The sequence below is a fragment of the Triplophysa rosa genome, linkage group LG9 (assembly GCF_024868665.1).
Source record: "Triplophysa rosa linkage group LG9, Trosa_1v2, whole genome shotgun sequence".
Lineage (NCBI taxonomy): Eukaryota > Metazoa > Chordata > Actinopteri > Cypriniformes > Nemacheilidae > Triplophysa > Triplophysa rosa.
The window spans coordinates 13,202,748-13,222,784 of record NC_079898.1 but is presented as its reverse complement, the minus strand read 5'-3'; the positions used below and the strand labels follow the sequence as shown (position 1 = coordinate 13,222,784).

Here is a 20,037-nt window from a genome sequence, read left to right as displayed (position 1 = left end):
TAATTGTACTTGCTAGGTATACTGCGTTTTAGCAAATTGTTTAATTTTGATGCACATTTAGTTTTTTGCTGTTGTGATTGCTTCCATTGTTCCTCATTTTGTCAAGTTCCTTTGGATAAAAGCATATGCTAAATGTAAATGTACAGTATAAGTAAATAATTTTTAGTTTTGGATGAATTTTCCCTTTAAAGTAGAATGTATACACATTAGTCCATAAATAAACACAAGTTTGCATACAAGCAGACCATTTTTTAACAAACCTGAACCCTCCACCTCTGGGGCCAGCATTCCTTCTTCTCATTACATGTTATCAGACAGTAATATCAGAATTAAACCACACACACACAGACTGAGTCTAATTCATTGTTGTAGAGAGCAAGCCTCCAAACCTGAGAATTCATTACTCAATACAGCAAGAGTTCATTAAGTAGATTAGCATCACTGAGGTGTGGTCCCTAAACAAGCAACAAAAGACTACTCCATTCTTTATAAGCCTCTGACAAAGTGAATGCTTAAAAGCTCCAGAGACCAAATGACCATGAGAGAGTCAACTAAAAATGTCACTAAAAGTATCAACTAAAAGTATCAAAAGTATGACTCATGTTAAGATTAAGACCCTAGCACTATACTAAACCAATCCTTAATTTTGTTCCAAGACCCAAAAAACATGCAGAATTGAGAGAATCACTGTGTACCGTATATGGAGCATCTGCTGAATTACTAAACGAATATGCAGTTTTTGGAGATACTCTGTGGTTGCAGGTGTTGGCATTCATCCTCAAACACAGAGGGATGTGAGAGAGGTGAGTGCATGTTATGATGAGATGATGTGTTTATTTTGATCTATTCGCATGTTTTCTCTACACATCGATAAACTGGTTTAATTGGTGTGAATTACTAACATGCGGCTGTATTACTGACACCAAATCCATTACACCCTTGTCAGCATATCCCACATTTCTAAAACTCGCTCGACCCAATGTAATGTCATACGATGCAATTACATTGTATACATGTATAATTAAATAGTTGCTTTCACAAAGCATCCTTGTATCTGTAATTCACTTGTTTAAAAGTTACATGTTAGGTTTCTAAGCTATCACAGTCAGTGACCGATCTGATTTGGAGTCAGAAAAAGCAAGCTTTAAATGAAATAAAGAGAGAGAGATAGAGAGAGAGAGAGAGAGAAAGAACACAGACATAAACTCAAGAGAGCTAACAGATTTAAGGCTTTTTGTCTGCATGCCTGTTCTTTAAAAAACCATTCAAATTCCACCAGCATGCACTGCAATAGCTCTACTAGCCAACGAGAGACAAGTGATGAAGGAAAACATTTCTTTTTTATCTCTCAAAAGATTGAGTTAGTGATGCTTGCTAAGATAACCACTGTCATGACTATAGCTCACAACCACTCAAGCTTGGAACACCTTAGTAAATGCATAGAAACACCCAAGCAACCACCCAGCCTAAATATAACTAATAAATGAACACATATAAATGCAAATGATGCACCCAAAAATATATTTACATGCACTAGCTCACACAGACAAACACATTGAAATTCTCTCATTATTTACACGCCCTCTTGTGATATCAAACCTGAATGACTTTCTTTCTTCTGCAGAAGACAAAAGAAGATATTTTGAAGATTGCTGATAACAGAAAACCGTTGGTCCCCAATGACTTGCATTGGTTTTGTGTCCATACAATTGAAGTTAATGGGGACCAACAGTTTTTGGTTACCAACATTTTTCGAAATATATTCTTTTATGTTTTGCAAAAGAAAGAAAACCACACGTTTAAAATGACAACTGGATGAGTAAATGATGACAGACTTTTTTTGAAGGTGAACTATTCCTTTAAGGTCAGCAAAACACATACTTCAATCCAACATGTCAGTATATTGCCAAAAAAGAATTTACACATGATTTCACATGAGCTCACATGTGTGAATGTGTCCTTGTTTTTATATCCTGGTGGGGACCTAAACCTGAATGCACACCAACTCATGGGGACTCGTGTCACAAAAAAGCTTATAAATCGTGCAGAACAATATTTTTTAAATCTAAAAAGTTTTCTATGATCTTTAGGTTTAGGTTAGGGGATAAAATATACAGTTTGTACAGTATAAAAATCATTACGCCTATGGACTGTCCCCACGTAGATGATAAACCAGATGTGTGTGAATGCACATTAATTTACATCATGCGTGTGCGTGTGTGTGGCTCATGTAAATGGGTGTCATTTTGACAGGACTGTGGAGATGGACTGCGGCAGAGTGTTGGTGGCTCCTCTGTGCACGCTGCCAAAAGATTTATAGGTAAATTATTATGTGTAAAATCTACTCGCATTATAGCAGAGAAACAGCACTGCCTGAAGCTGCTGTTTCAGCATTTCCTCTGATAGCAATGGACTACAAGCACACGTGCGCTTGCTCATAAATATTTCTGCCAAAAGCCTTCTAAGTCCTGGAATGGCAAAACATGGTCACAGACCGGCTAACAATGAAAAAAGTCGTCTAACTACGTCTCACAAACTTTTTCATAACGCACACAAATATGATCATACATCTGATGTGCTTCATTTAGATTCACAATCCCCGAAAAAGTTAATGAAATAAAAGAAAGAAATATGGCATTAAAGCGAGAGGCGGGAGATAAAGTGATATTTGTTTGCAAACCATAGCGAAAGCTTTCAAGCTAATTTTCACAAACAGAAGCACGGATGCACACAAACGCACATACCGAGAAGACATTAAAGCTGATGGAAGTTAAACCAGTCTTGAAATGAACACGACACAATTCATTCTGATGTCACGACTGGCTGAGAGTCGATTTTGAGAAGCAAATGCCTTGTTTAAGATGTAGAAACTGTTGGATTTTTCTACTTTTGTGTCAATGTGTCAAACGTCTCTGCATCATCTACTTGAGTGGAGTTCTCATCTTTTCTCATTTTATAAAATCCAAAGAGGTCTATAACACATTCATTAACATTCCCACTCGTCTCAAATAGTGCAGTTGACATCCATTTAATACAATCGCACTTCACTCTTTTCAATTTCCCCGTCCACTTCACTCTCTCACTGGTGTATTTGGATGTGCTGAACCCTGAATAATGTTACTCATTCCAGGCATGTTAGTGGGCTAACCAGCAAATCATTTCCGTCGTCTTATCTAAATAGATAGAGACAGACATCAAGAAACGCATGTGAAATAACATCCATTACATTCAAATAATATATAAAGTCATTCTACCAACAAATTTACCGTCCCCATCTCTGACGCAAAATGACATAATAGAGTTCAAGCTCCCTGGTTCCTATTTATACATACACAGACAGTCCATAATAGCAGAAGGCAGTCATTCTGAGTAAATTGGTTCCAGGTAAGTGTTTCTTGACTCACCTCTATAGGGCCGAAGGTTTTAATTAATGGGAAGGAAGGTGAGCCGTGTGCTCTGCCCCTCATGCCCTCCTTTGTCAGCTCTCGATGATGTGTTACTACTTGCAGCCAAATACAGCAGATGCCACAGAGCCACTGCACTGACACATACAGAGCTAGAGGACAGATGAAGAGTTTGGTACCAAAATGAGATTACTCCAAAAAGCATGTTTTTATTGTGTTAGTTAGCTGTATTTTTTTTTGTTATTATGGCTTAAATAAAAACAAACCAACTGCAGTTTGATTGATATTAATTGGAATGCACAATAAAAAATCAGACTTATCTCATTTTGGAACCAAACTCTTCAGATACTGTCCTACTGTTCTGTACAGTCTAATATACAGCATTTTGGACACTTTCTAACCAGATAACATGGGATACGATTGCAAGCCTCTGAGATGGAGACATAGTGCTGGGATGGATGTGGGGGGATGTCGGTTTGAGTCTGGCTCACGTAATTTCTGTGTCCCGAGCAAAACAAACCAGGGCAATTCCATGCACATGTCAACCTTAAGATGAAAAATTCACGTTTTTACCGAAGGTTTTCATCATACCGATAGGTCAAATGTTAATATTTGGCGGTTTAAATACCCAGGTGAAGTATCAAAGCTTTTAAAAGAGTTTTTAAAGCATTTTCCATAGACAGGTGAGTGAATTGTCACATCCACGGTTCCTCATAAATGAACACATAAAAATGTAAATATAATTCATGGTCTGAAAGAAGAGCCATTTGTTGGGTATTATTGCTTCTGGTTTGCACATTTTTATTCACAGAAATCCTACAAACTGTTGTCTCTCAAAAACGTACTTCTTTTTTGTCACATACATTTTTCTCTCTTTTAAAATAGAAAACTCAATATTTTTCTGATGTCTGGACTCTATCATCAGGGGTTTAGTAAAATAGAAACAGATGGTTCAATGCATTGGAAATATTTACATTCTCTGTGAAGACGTGACTGAAAATGTCAAATCCGTAACACTGGAATTTCCCACCAAAAACTAGTTATTAAACCTATTTTCATGATTTCTAGTCTAGTTAGGTTTACTTTTTTAACTTGTATACATATATGAGCATTTCTGATGCGACTGTTTAGACAGCGAAAAAATCTGCACAGCAGGCAGGGCAGACTTAAAAACATATACGTGAGGAAAAGCTAGAGATCAGAGCTAAACGAATGATCAGCGGATTTTATCCGTATCGCCATTCATTTCCAGTGGAGAAGTGAAGCTGTGAAAAATCTTGTGAATAAATATGCAGCGTTGATAAATTCGTGAGAAGACTACGTACAGAAACAGCACAAAAAATTCAAGCTTATAGTGGCACCTATGCAAGCCCACAGATACATTACAGAAATAAATAGAAGTAGTAGGGAACATTAGCTACACACAGCCCTGCTGCTCCCATGAACAGGGCTGTATAGTGCGACATATATGTTATATGCAGGGCCGGATTATCCAATGGGCATTATGGGCACAGGCCCAGGGGCCCATGCGCGCTTGGGGCCCAGGCAAGAGAAAACATTTTCACATAACAGCGTTTACGCCATATTCATTCTGCCGTGCGCTTCTCTCTCCCGCGCACACGGAGTTGCACACACAAAACAGTGTTTCTAAATTAGGAAGTCTGTCTTTTGATTTAATCGGATTTTGTTTAGAAGAAGCGCATAGCGACAAATCTAGCGACTTCTTGGATAAACCTTAGCTTTCATTCAGTGGGAAAATATCGCCAGTGCTGCCCCGCGAGCGCAAGGTCTCCCTTTCCCGGCAGGAAGAAGCAGCACCATACGACAGGTAACTCGTCAATAAAATGAGTACAAAACAGCGTTTCCAACAACCTGTCACCAGCCGGGTTTCCATCCAAAGTTGCCAATTTAGCTTATGAGCAAAATTGGAATATCGCATAAAACATTTGCGAATAAGCACCGTTTCCATCCAACTAGTCACTTCCTAATAAACTGGCACTAAATATCAGTAAGAAAAGTAAGAGAAGCCACTGAATATAATAGTTTTCATATATAATAATACTTGCGCAAACAGACGATTAGAAAACACAATAAATGCGCTGCTTTTGTGGATGTCTGCTGTTCGGGAAACACAGTCGTGACAGTTCTAAGAGGCAATTACAGAATACTTTGACGACTTTGCTCAGGCGTTTAAGAATGACCATCACAACATTTCTGATGCTGTGTAACAAGATCATTACTCTGGTTAGTCAGGTTACGCCGTCTCATAGTGCAGTTACGTGACTTTTTGGAGGAATTTATTCGGCAAATGCGTTTCCATCTCCTATTATTCGCATTAACCCTTTTTCGCAAAAATGAAAAACCACCTCAAGCGATCTTAAAAACTTTTTTGCGAATTAAGGGTTTTTAATTCGAAATTTGGCGTTTCCATCACTCGTGTATGATGCGAAACTTCAAAATACGAATAAAACCAGAGTGATGGAAACCCGCTTACTGTTATCGACTGTTTGGATATATAAATATGAACAAAGTTCGTCGGTAAATATGCACATGGTTACCATGAGGCTGTGTGAAAGAACAAATAGTCGAAAACACCGCTTTTTATTCTAAGTTGTTAGATGATGTCGCGTCATGAACTGACAACAGAAACTGAAAATATGTCAATGAGAACGATTTTATTGTTATAAATATAATGAGTTGATATACCCTCGTGGCTGTCTTAAATCTTAAAAGATTAGAGTTTTTTTTACATTTGGTGGTGTTTCCTTTCCAATTGTGAATTATTTTATATTGATATAATGTTGATCAGTAACTGCCTTTATCTAATAATGAAGGCTAAATATTGGTAATCCACAGTGCTTTTACATACATCGCAAAATGTTTTTTAAAAAAAAGATGTCATAATATATATGCTAAATAATACTTATAATACTTGTTAATGTCGTTTACTGTAACACATTACATGCTTACATAATAACGTGAGTCTAGAGGTGCTTGTTACACAAATAAAGTTTAACAAATGGACAAATTTCTCTTGTAGTATAATCATTGACAAAGACTGCCCTGCCCGTTTAGTCTTTGAAAAAATGAAGATGGAAATATTTTAGAATTGCATTTAAGAATATTTTTAAAAACTTTCTGTAATTTATCTGAAGAAAGTTCTTATATTTTCTCTTAAGAACAGTTTTGTGAATCTGGCATGTTTGTGTTGAATTATGGAAGAATCTGATAGAACTGAATTAAAAGGTTGAGGTGGTAGTGTGTGCTTGAATATGCCAGTGAGTTACAGTATGCAGGGAAAGGTCTTAATATTGTTGTTGCTGGTCCAGGAAGGCCTTGTTGCAATCTTGTTGTAAATCCTGTATGATGGGGGATGTGTACAGGTGTTGATATTGTCCTTCAGGTTGTGATCATAGTTTGTAACTTGTCAATGTAATCCTGAAACATAGAGGTGTTTCATACACATAGTACCCTAGGCTAATTTAAAACTTTATTGTGCGCATGTGTGTGTATGGGGGGGTCCATAAGACACTTGTGCCCAGGGGCCTCTGAGTTCTTAATCCGGGCCTGGTTATATGTGACATATATTACACGTGCTATGAAAAAATCGGTCTGTGCTAAGAATACATTTAATAGTGTAGCANCTTGTAGTATAATCATTGACAAAGACTGCCCTGCCCGTTTAGTCTTTGAAAAAATGAAGATGGAAATATTTTAGAATTGCATTTAAGAATATTTTTAAAAACTTTCTGTAATTTATCTGAAGAAAGTTCTTATATTTTCTCTTAAGAACAGTTTTGTGAATCTGGCATGTTTGTGTTGAATTATGGAAGAATCTGATAGAACTGAATTAAAAGGTTGAGGTGGTAGTGTGTGCTTGAATATGCCAGTGAGTTACAGTATGCAGGGAAAGGTCTTAATATTGTTGTTGCTGGTCCAGGAAGGCCTTGTTGCAATCTTGTTGTAAATCCTGTATGATGGGGGATGTGTACAGGTGTTGATATTGTCCTTCAGGTTGTGATCATAGTTTGTAACTTGTCAATGTAATCCTGAAACATAGAGGTGTTTCATACACATAGTACCCTAGGCTAATTTAAAACTTTATTGTGCGCATGTGTGTGTATGGGGGGGTCCATAAGACACTTGTGCCCAGGGGCCTCTGAGTTCTTAATCCGGGCCTGGTTATATGTGACATATATTACACGTGCTATGAAAAAATCGGTCTGTGCTAAGAATACATTTAATAGTGTAGCATGAGTGCGATAAAGATTTGAACGAGCATTAGACAGAGCCTGTTTGTGTGAAGTGCGTTTGTTGCTGTGCTTGTTCGTGTGAGAGGTTAACTAATGGTGCACCACTATTTGTTTTCGTTTATATTTAGTTTTTGCGATTAAAACTCTCTTAATGTGCCCGTTTAAAATTCGGAGGAATAAAAACAACGTCATTTTTTTTTGGAGCGATGTTTTGTGTGGTGCCCCCTTCCCGATGAGCCCTTAGGAGGACGATATATCCCGTTTGGAACGCACCGAATGTTCGAGTGAAGCTGCCTCACACACACACTGAAGAGTCTTCGTGACGACCCTCCAAAATAAAAGTCCGCTTAATTTGAACCAGATGAATAAAATAAGTTACTTGTAGTAAATTTATAAACTGCAATAAACACTACATATTTACTGTAGTAAGGTTAAAAATACAAAATACTATAGTAGTGAAATAATTATTATATTATAATTACTAGAGTATACTAGTTTTTTTATGGACAAATGTTTTTACTATTGTATTGTATATACTATTTTAAAATTATATAGCCCTAATTTATTCATCTCTGTGTAACATTAATGTCCTTTGTCATTTACCTGCCTATTTATGTGATGAACCGCACTTTTTATACTTGTGCTACAACTATTTGTCCTGTGCTACAAAACTTTAAACCTCTGTAGCACAGGTGCTATGTGCAAAAAAGTTAACTGCAGCCCTGATGAAGCTCCTTTACGTGTATTTATAAAGAACGTTACAAAGTATGACCTTTCTTGAATACACTCCAATCACCCGAAACCCAACAAAAGCTTGTAGAACATAAACGGAATGTGGCAAAACATGATTAGATGCCACAGTTGCTTTGCGCGTGATGACAGACGCTGCGCCGAGACCTCGCTGTGTGCAAACGCAAACTGTCACCTCAAACACATCCTTAAAAAAAGATCGTAGGGCGTGAGAGCTCTGCTCCATCTGTGCCTGTTTCCTCTCCTGTCTGCTTTATACGACTGCCACCATGTGCTCGTACTCACAGAACATGATGGCGGATGTGAACGTGCAGTATGTGAGCACTTGAAATAAAAAAAATTTTTTTTTTAAATGTCAATGTCAATAGGAGGATCAACATTCAGGTTGAAATGAGATGCTGAAAACTGCTCATCGGTTCACTAAAAATCCAACCAGTGAGGTTTCTGAAATGTTGTAAACAGGGTCAGCAACCACTTTACAAGATTTAAAGGCAAAAAATATTTTTGCCCCTAACATACTTATCATTTACATCTGTTAGTTAGAATATCACTTTCATAATACAGACTAAACCATAAAATGTTGCTAAATAAAGTTGCATTTTATTTAGAGTATTCACAAAAGCCAATTTTTACTTGCATTTGGCACTTGGCGAGAGCTCGTTTTGGACTCTTGTTAACTACCAGCATGTTTTCCTCGTCTAATGCGGATTCATGCAGATATAAAAAGGAAGAGGAAATAAATGGAGAAATAAAGAGAAAACAAGCATATAAAAGAGAGAGATAGTGTGCATTTACAGGTATATGTGAGTGTTTGTCTGTTTATGTCAGTACACAAAACTTATTTTGTGTCAGTAATATCACTGCAATGCATTATTGGATTGAAGTTGTAAGCGTCTTTGTGTGAAACCATCAAACATTGAGTTTGGTGACCTGAAATCAGGATCCAGTAAAGAGGAGACACCGCCAGTCAGAAATAAACTACTGAGGATGAGAGCATGAGAATACTTTTTAAAAGCAATAACTAATGGAAGCTTTCTCATTAAAAAATCCTCCCTTCTGATAGAAGGAAAAATTCTGCCTCATATGTCTTTTACTGTTTTCAAGAAAACGATGTAAATGTTAATAATTTCCTTATTTTCCTTATTCCTTTATAGCCAGCACCCAAATTCATGTTTATACAAGTGAAAAATATAACTTTGTCATCATCTGCTTGGCCCAAAAATATATACAGTATATAAAATAATATATCTCTTTGCACTGAGATTAAATGAACATGCTGTTTCAAAAAATTCATTTAGATCTCCATTTGTGGAGGAATAATCGAGTTAACACTGCAGGTTTCCATCGGCTATTGTGATGGGTGACTGAACAGGTGTGTGTTTTACACCTAAAGCCATGAATGACTTATACAGGTCATATAAAAAAGGAAGGGTTTGTGTGTGTTTGTGTATGCGCCCAGTCAGAAGCCAAGAATAGCCCCACTGTAGGGTCAATATGACTCAGTCTGAAGGTACACACACAAACACACTCAAAAATAAAATGCTAAAAATAAATACAAACAAGAACATAGATAAGTGTGAATTTAAAATCTTTTGATTCTAAAACTTCAACAATCATGCAATTCAAAGGGATCAGACTTTTTTGTCTTAATCATTTTAAGGCCCTAAACACCTTAGCAATGGATTAGCATACTGAGAAAGTGAGACCAGAGCTTTAATGCAAAAAACGCAGTCTACTGCAGGGGTCTTCAATGTTTTTCAGGGCAAGGACCCCTTAGATGAGAGATGCATGGAGCAGGGACCCCCTTTATACTAAATGTGTAAACAGAGCTATTTAAATAGAAACAACCCTATTGTCACAGCAATATTATGTTAAGACATTACATTAGCACTATTATGTTATTGTTGCACATATAGGCTAAATACTTTTCAGTGTATTATTTTTGTTTTTAATATAGATTGCTTGATTATTTTAAGGGATTTGCAGCATCAAACATTTTCATTTTAGTGTGGGATGGACAATTAAACATTTATTTGAACCTAGTTTTTATTAAGGCTTCAGTGAGATGACTGACACTGGTTAATGGCACAAAGACTATTCTAGTGGAGGTAGGGTTGTCTCTGGATGTGAAAGAAATCAGTGCAGATTTTATGCATTCTGTTGTAAAATCAGGCCATTTTATTAACTGTCATTCTTTTCTTTCTTCCGCTATTTTTTAATTCTGAGCTCCGTTGTCTCAGCATTGTCGCGACTGTTACACGAAAATTAAGTTAAGTTTTTTGCTGCAGAGCATCATACCAGACTAAGGAGAGCAACATGATGTGACGAGTCCGCATTATTTTCGGGGCAACTTGTTTGACGAGCGCCATCAGCACTACACGGGGCGCGTTTCATTGATTTTAAACACGTACGATAGTTCTGTCAGAGTTTACAATGCAGAAGCGGTGTGGTGTCATTCGGCTGTCAAATTAGCGCTTTACAGCTTTAACAAATTTGAAAAGAAGTTCAGAAACATATGAGAATGCACTTTATTTGCACGCAACTCCTTTCATGCGTACTTTTATCGGAAGGGAGACAGAGAATGCACTGATTCTAACCCTACCGGTTTTTATGATGCAGATGTAACTTTTCTTCCATTGCTTGATCCGCTGCCTGAATGGATGTTTTGTCTGCACGCACGCAGGTTAAAATTGCAATGCGGGGGAGCTTCAATGAGTCCGCGCGGCCGCGCATGTACGCAGCTTAAAGAGAACATTGGTTGTAATATTTCTGAACCCATGCTTCACATTTTTAACAAAAAGTTGCCTGTGAGTAAACAGTAATTAGCGGACCCCTTGCAGTTCCACCACGGACCCCCGGTTGAAGACCCCTGGTCTACTGTATTTAGAGTTACACACACACATCTACAATGCAGCCATTACTCACCCATAACAAAAACATCACAAAACGAACTTGGTAAAAGTGCAAACAGCAAATCTCAGTACATCAAGAGACACTGCACCACACAGACAAAAAAAGAGATGAAGAATATACTTAAAAATATTCATACATTCAAAGTACAAACAAGGGCAGAGAGGCGAAAAGAAACAGTAAGGCCTCTGTGAGAGGTGGGGTGCGAGAATTGACCAAAACAACATAGCACCAAAAGCAATAAACCTCTTATTTGCCCTTTTCAGTCATCTGACTCCCTACAGAAAATACAGAGTTGTCTGATCTGTAACAGTGAAAATGATTCTGCTATCAACAATGCTTCTTGTGAGCGGATGTGAACAGGACAAATCCCATCAAACTGCCTCCATTCACACATAACTACAACATACACCACCAACTACAATTTATTTCTTACATGTTGCTTAAAGCAGGGGGGCCGCAAGGCCTTGGTCGCAAGATGATTCCCAGAAATCATTTTTATTATTAAAAATAGCGTATTTTATCACTAAGTATAACAAAATATAAAAATGTTAGTTAAGTCAAAAATAAAGCCGTTCAAATAAAAAGCCATCAGCCTTTCGAATTTCTTTCCCCTCGCTAGTGACCCCTGAGGTGATTATGTCACATTAACGTCATCAGCAACCGCATTAGGTTAGGTGCAGCAAGTCAGTTTACAGCACCACGTTAAACAGTCCCATGTGCATGCAGATTATTTTTCAGGCTTTGAGTTTATGATATTTTTATGTGTCGAAATGAAACGTTGGATAATATCGACCAAAGACAATGCAGGGAGGCCAGCGGAGGAGGGCGGAGAAGCACCACAGTCAGAAAAGCCATCGACCTCAGGTACAAAAAGAGACTGCCGTTTGCATAAAGAGGACATCCATCAGCACACGAATCAGTTTGATGAAATTTGACCATCTGTAGTAATAGTTCATGGTTTATGTATAACAACAAGTAAAGTAATGAGTAAATTACTATAAAATAATATTATGTTCGACAGTGTTCTTTGGTGTTGTCATTATGTGAGTGTTTGGATAGACCTAATAAGTGCATGTACGCAGTTGCACGCAATGTTTGTAAACTTTAACCACCTCCGAGGATAGTGGGGGTCTCGAGTCACTGGCACTGTTATTTTGGGGGTCGTGGGCTGAAAAGTTTGGGAACCCCTGGTTTAAAGAAGGGTACAGTAACTCAATGCAATGAGAAAAAGCAACCCCACAACAACAAAGCAGAAGAACAATCACTAAATGAAAGCGTCAACACCAATGACATGAGTAGGAAATGTGCATAGACATGGTGTTCAAAAGATTATTTTACATTCATAAATAAACCTCCGTTACACTGGAATTTGGCCAGTCAAAGGAAATAGCAACTCATGTAATTCACCAGCTCTTGACATTTTATTGTGCAATGTTAATGCTGACTAACACCGTGTCTACACCGGACACAATCGGGCGCCGCACTGCATCCAGTGTGGACAAAATTTAAAATTATAATGGATTCTAATGTGTTTCTAATGTCTATTGTCCAGTCGTGTCGGTGTAGACACGGTGTAAGGGTAACTTGTGCTGTTATACAAGTGCTACATTTTAAACCATTTGCAGCCTAAAGTGAACCTGCAAACTTTACAAGATGTGAAATGTTTCTGCAGGGGTCCTAGATTTATTAGTAAGTTATCATTCAGTTATGTATAAGCATATTTGGTTTGTGTCTATCTACAGTATTTAAAAAAAAATCTAAACAGTAACTTTCATTTGTACATTGTATATACACTGACCAAAATTATAAACGCAACACTTTTGTTTTTGCCCCCATTTTTCATGAGCTGAACTCAAAGATCTAAGACTTTTTCTATGTACACAAAAGGCCTATTTCTCTCAAATATTGTTCTCAAATCTGTCTAAATCTGTGTTAGTGAGCACTTCTCCTTTGCCAAGATAATCCATCCAACTCACAGGTGTGGCATATCAAGATGCTGATTAGACAGCATGATTATTGCACTGGTGTGCCTTAGGCTGGCCACAATAAAAGGCCACTCTAAAATGTGCAGTTTTGAGGGAGCATGCAATTGGCATGCTGACTGCAGGAATGTCCACCAGAGCTGTTGCCCGTGAATTGAATGTTCATTTCTCTACCATAAACCGTCTCCAAAGGCGTTTCAGAGAATTTGGCAATACATCCAACCGGCCTCACAACCGCAGACCACGCAGGCCTCTAGAGTGCGACCAAATTGGTCGCACATGCGACCTTATTTCTTAATGGTGCTACTAAGAAAAATCTGAGGTCGCACAGGTGCGACCAGCCATTCGAGGGAGAAAAAAAAGTCGTCTCCGCGACTCTGAAAGTCTCCCTGTGATTCAACAGCAGACACACATTAGGCCCATATCGTGATCTAAACCAATCAGAGATAGTGAAGGGCGGACCCCCCTCTGATTGGCCATGGTCCAGATTTTCCTGTACGAGTGTGTACCAGAGGTCGCATTAAAAGAAAATTCTCTGTCATTGACAGATTTTTTTACCAGTGACGAAAAAATCTGAAGGCCGTCCGTCATTTTGACGGATTACAATGAGAGCAATTTGTAACTCCCCGTTTCCCTTCATTAGAGCGTGATATGCTCGCGAAGGGACGTGCGTGTTTTCACATGTCATTGTTACTGACTAGACATATGTGATGCGATCTGGGAAAACCCGTCGGATGTCGCGCTGGGACGCCTATCAAAGTAAACCACATAACATGAAGAATGAAGGAGTATCAATGCACATTTCCCGCCAGTCCTGTGTAAACTACGGCATGCAAAGTTTTTTATACAATGTTTTCGTGAGATGACAGAGCTCCCCGTCTGCAGCACCGGGAGTTATCCGATCGCAAAACATACAAGGGATGATCAAAAGTCCAGACACTATGCACATGATAAACAAGGTAAAACTTGCTTCACTGCTTATTAGTTGTTGTCCGTAATGTTTGCTAGTTTCCTTGTGTAGTGATAATGGCAGAGCTCTCGTTCTTTAAGTGTGCCCTGCACCATTTTCCTTACTTTCGTTTTATTCAAACGGTTTTGTACAGTATTTTTATAGACTTCAACACTGGGAAATGTTTTTTTATTAAATTGTTATTAGAGTAAGTCTTTTACTACTCTAAAGTGACTTTTACTTGTGATACTGGACTGTTGTGCTTTTATTTTCATCACTTAACTTTAAACCCGTTTTCCTCCAAATTCCGTTCCTGAAAATCATAGCGCTTCAGCCGACCTCAGCCATAACTTTTGTTACATACACAAGGTATGAGCAAAATAAAAACTGATTTGGAAAGGGCTTGAATATGGTATCAAAAACTGTAATATATAAATTTGCACCATGTGTTGGGTTTTCCCAGATCGAATCACATATGAACATAAACATTAAAACATTAAATATATAGATGAATATAAACAACAACGGCTTTATTGGGCATTCAGTTGTATTAAAATACAACAAGTTCCGAGACGCAAGTACAGCGTGATGACGTCACGAACATACTAATTACCACCTAACGCCACCTTGCACCATAGTGACGGGTAATAATAGATTATGACGGATTTTTTACGAGCCTGTCAGTCAAAATGACGGACAATAAAAAAGTCTAGCGCAACCTCTGGTGTGTACGTGTGAAAATGCGTGTGCTGCAGTCAGACAGAGAGAGGTGAGTAGCCTATAGGCCCGTCAGTTAAACAGAGTGGATGTAGCCGCGGATGATGAGAGAAGATGAAAAGAACGATTGACAACTTTTTCGTGAATAATGTTAAGTTAAGGCCTGATCCGTCCGAAAATCATAAGCAATGCTCTGACACGGAGCCATCAACCTCCCAGGTTATGTCAAGCCCTGGTCCATTTATCTTGAGATGTTTTAAGTAAGTTTCAGTTCAGTGAAGCACTTTAAGCACCAACACTTTTTCAGTAAGTTACCTTTCTTGTAGAATTGTGCTTCAAATAAAGAACTTTATGTTGACCAGATTGTTAGTTAATCATTTACAATGTCAAGTCAATTTTGCCTATATGGACAGCGATTTAAAAAAAAGTGAACTGGTAAAACTGCTGTGGTAAATGTGATGCGGTTGAAAATTTGGGTGCACCTAACTTTTGTGCTGGTGCACCTAAGAAAAAAAGTTAGGCGCACCAGTGCAACCAGTGCAAAAAGTTAGTCTAGAGCCCTGCCACGTGTAACCACACCAGCCCAGGACCTCCACATCCAGCATCTTCACCTCCAAGATCGTCTGAGACCAGCCACCCGGACAGTTGCTCCAACAATCGGTTTGCATAACCAAAGAATTTCTGCACAAACTGTCAGAAACCGTCTCAGGGAAGCTCAGCTGCATGCTCGTCATCCTCATCAGGGGCTCGACCTGACTGCAGTTCGTTGTTGTAACCGAATTGAGTGGGCAAATGCTCACATTTGATGGCGTCTGGCACTTTGGGAGGTGTTCTCTTCACGGATGAATCCCGGTTTTCACTGTACAGGGCAGATGGCAGACCGCATTTATGGCATTGTGTGGGTGAGCCATAACCCTAACCCTAACCCTAACCCAGCCATTGAAGAGGAGTGGACCAACATTCCACAGGCCACAATCAACAACCTGATCAACTCTGCACATTTTAGAGTAGCCTTTTATTGTGGCCAGCCTAAGGCACACCTGTGCAATAATCATGCTGCCTAATCAGCATCTTGATATGCCACACCTGTGAGGTGGATGGATTATCTCGGCAAAGGAGAAGTGCTCACTAACACAGATTTAGACAGATTTGTAAACAATATTTGAGAAAAATAGGACTTTTGTGCACATAGAATGCAAATTGGGGAAAAAACAAAAGTGTTGCGTTTATAATTTTGGGCAGTGTAATTCACTAGTAAATACTACATGATTAACTTTTTTTTTTTTTAAAGGAGTCATTCGCCGGAAGTACGTGTTTTTATTTGTCTTTTGTGTGTTATAAGTTGCCCATGCATGTATTAGACACGTGAAATTGCAAAAATTTAAGTGTCAGAACAAAATATGTATTTTATCTAGAAGCGAATGCTCACCCAGACCTGCCTGAAACTCCTCGTGTAACCACACCCCCACAACTTGACGTCGTGGAGTGATTTGACTAAAACCGCCCAAATCTACACCCAAGTAATGTGTGGGTGATCTTGTAAATCTCATTGTACTGCCGCCGGAGCAGCCATGTCGTGGAGACGCTGTGTGTTCCGTTGCCAAAAGAAAGCCTCTTTGTTTTCTCTGCCAAAAGATGAGTCAACAAAAAACGAATGGTTACATTTTATTTGAAACCTGATGTTCCGAATATGGTAAGAGGCGTTACATTTCCGTCACACAATTGCAGTATTCCACCATCACTACGCAGTAATGAACTGGCCAATCATAGCACACCTCGCTTTTCAGAGCGATGAGCTTTGTAAAATATCCTCGCGTTTCAGAGAGGCGGGGCTAAGAGGAGATACAAACATGCACGGTATGTGGAAAATACAGCGTTTTTTAACCTTAAATCGTGTATACACATTGTAATACATCTAAAGCAAACAATAATATTCGTTTTAGCCGTGTAAAATTACCCGTTTAAAGTAAAATTACCCAAACAGTTACTTATAATTGTAATATAGTAGTACTCACAATATATTTAAGGAATAGTTCACCCAAAAATGAAAAATCTGTCATCATTTACTTCACCCTCAGATTGTTCCAAACCTGTACAAATTTTTTTGTTCTGCTAAACACAAAGGAAGATATTTGAAGGAATGTCAGTAACCAAACAGATCTCATCCCCCATTGACTCCCATAGTATTTATTTTCCCTGCTATGGCTGTAAATGGGTAATGAGAAATGTTTGGTTACTGACATTCCTCCAAATATCTTCCTTTGTGTTCATCAGAACAAAAAAATGTATACAGGTTTGGAGCAACCTGAGAATGAGTCAATGATGACAAAATTCTAATTTTTGAGTGAACTATCCCTTTAAACTTGTGGCCAAATCGGCCACCCCAAAACAAACCCATACACACAGGTACATGCAGATATCTTACTGTAAAAGAGTGTAAATATCAAACTCGAACATGTAAAAAAAAACACACACGCATACATGCGCACACACACTCCATTTGCCCTCTGTTCTCCATCTAAGAAAGCATTTCTAGGAGACATATGTCCGCCATCTTCCACAGTTTCTGTTTTCTCTCCATCCCATCCCCTTCAAGGGCAGCAGACCACGTGTCATATTTTACCCTGATCTTTCTTTGATGGCCTGTCTCTTTTCTCCTTCAGACAACACACACACACTACGTAAGAGATATCTCTCCAGCCTTCCTCGTTTTCCACACAGGGCCGCCCTCCATCTCTCGCTGTCTAATCTAACACAGATCAGTGTCTTAAACGCATTAGTGTACAAGGTGAGGTAAATCTCCTCCACTCGCTAACGCTGAAAAATGACACAGCGGGATTAGCAGCCGCCACAATCAGAGCATTAAACACACATGCATATTTACACCCGCAAGCAGTCAATAAAGCACTCGTAATCACTGAAGATTTCAACAAGGAGAAACTGTGAAAGAGAGAGAGTATCCTTGAGAGATCTATCTATCAAATCTCCACCGTGAGCACTGGACTGCTCCTATAGCAGAGGAGGTGGGGCAGCAGTCACTTCCAGGAAATAAGAAAATGATTAAGAGTGATTTAATGTCACACAGAATGTGGAGAAAATGTGCATCTGTCCGACAGAGAATGATGTTATTACACCTCCTTCCACGCGCCTCTTCGCTCCTTTCTGCAGTTTTATCTCTAAGAGCGATGATGCTTGTATATAGACTCAGCCATTGGAAACTAGGAGAAAGGCCACAGTGATAAACTAACATGAGGAATCCACATCAAATCGATAGTATTTGCGTCGAGGCGAATGCTGCACTCGTTCTGAAATATGTCAACGCTAACCATTAAAGCAAAATTAGATGGGGGACACTGGGATAACCTGGGGTTCATCTGGATGTTGGGAACAAGGCAGACAAACGGTCAAAGTCTGTTTGGAGAAGTACCTACAGCGCTAATCGATTGACGTTTGATATCACGTGTGGCCTTAAAGGGACAGTTTACCAAAAAAACTTGTTTCATTATCTATTCACACTCTCCCTTTAAACGTTTTTGATTTTTTTTTTTTTTTTTAATGTATTTTTTTTTTTAAAATGAAAATTCTGTCATCATTTACTCACCCTCAGATTGTTCCAAACCTATCCCCAAGTTTCCGGAGGGCACTACTGTAAAAGTGAACGTGGGTACAACTTCGAGTGAAGCGGCGGAACTAGTGTACAGCACCTTGAATAACTTATTCTGATGACTGAGAATGAGACTGTGATTCATATTTTTAAATTGTAATACTGTTGGTTTCCTGTGGTAATCTATTAAAAATCATTTCAAAACTGATGAGCAACACCTGCTGTTCGTGGCTGCAATTACAACCAGGCGAAGATTATTTCACGTCGTGAAAAAGAGCGCTTCACACACAGATCTAACGTTAAGACGGACTGCTCCTGTGAGGGACTGCACAGTTTTTAAAAGACAAACTTTAAAATTTGGACTAAATGTGCTCATAGTTTAAAAAGAGTTCGCAGTTTTAAAGGGGAGCTCAAACAGATTCATCTAATCATCGACACACTGTATGGTCTTCAATAAAAACGCGAGACAGTAAACTGGATTTACAAGGATTCTTTACTGTATTTTACCGACGTGTTGTCAAAAATCTGTTGGAAAATATCACATCATGTGGACTACATTTCTCATCTGATATGCTTGATGTAAAGTAGGAAACTTTATTTCTTCCACTTATCGTCTTAGAAACAAAACGTAAAGAGAATGTTTAAAAATGTAAAAAAGATGTGATCTTTAGTATAATGTTTATCAGATTAATGGCCAGCTGACGATACAGCAGCTTTATGATATGTGCATGCGGCCCGTGTAACGCTTGCAGTTCGCTTTTTAATACAAAAAATAATTATTTACCACATTTTTAAATAGCACACAATCGACATCATGTAAAGAAATTGGAAACCCTCCATAATTTTCAAATTGCTCATTGTTTATGAATCAATAAAGTTGCTAAATATCTGTCGTCAAGTATTAAAATGCATTCTCATGTCTCGTCTCTTGACCCCGCCCCCTCGTTAGTGTTTGATTCCTGTCACCTGCCCGTCACCTTCCACACGTAATTTTCCCTCGTTAGTGTTCCCTTTAAATACCCCTTGTATTCATTGTCCCAGTCGGTTCGTTGCCATTTTCTCCACTCATTGGAGTACATCGTGTCTTGGATTATTCCCCAACTGGATAACCTTGTTCCTGTTTCTCTGTGCCCCGTCTTGTGTTTGGACTTATTATTTATATAAATATCTTATAGTTTGTTTATTTTTCCCCCTCGTGTAAAGTCTTTTGTTTGGTTATCATTATTGTTTCCTGTTTTAAGCCATTGTGGGTTTTATTGTTTATTAATAAAAGTATTTTTGTTAACCCTTTCCCTGCCTGCACCTGGGTTCTGTCCACCACCACATTTGTGACAAAGTAGTGGATAGAATGCTGTGTAGTTTATAAGTGCTGTCAGTGTGTAAGTTCACATTCTGTTATAAACGAATGACTTGAAATATGGCAGAAATGCATTTGTTTACATTGAACCGGAAGTTTCTCCCATCT

At 38.5% G+C, this 20,037-nt stretch overlaps 1 protein-coding gene across 1 annotated transcript in view; it reads right to left on the bottom strand.

Annotated features, from left to right (window-relative positions):
- The window catches only part of atrnl1a (attractin-like 1a), a 245,483-nt gene that overhangs the window by 136,020 nt on the left and 89,426 nt on the right, over positions 1 to 20,037 (bottom strand). The gene's annotated exons all lie outside the window — the stretch shown is intronic.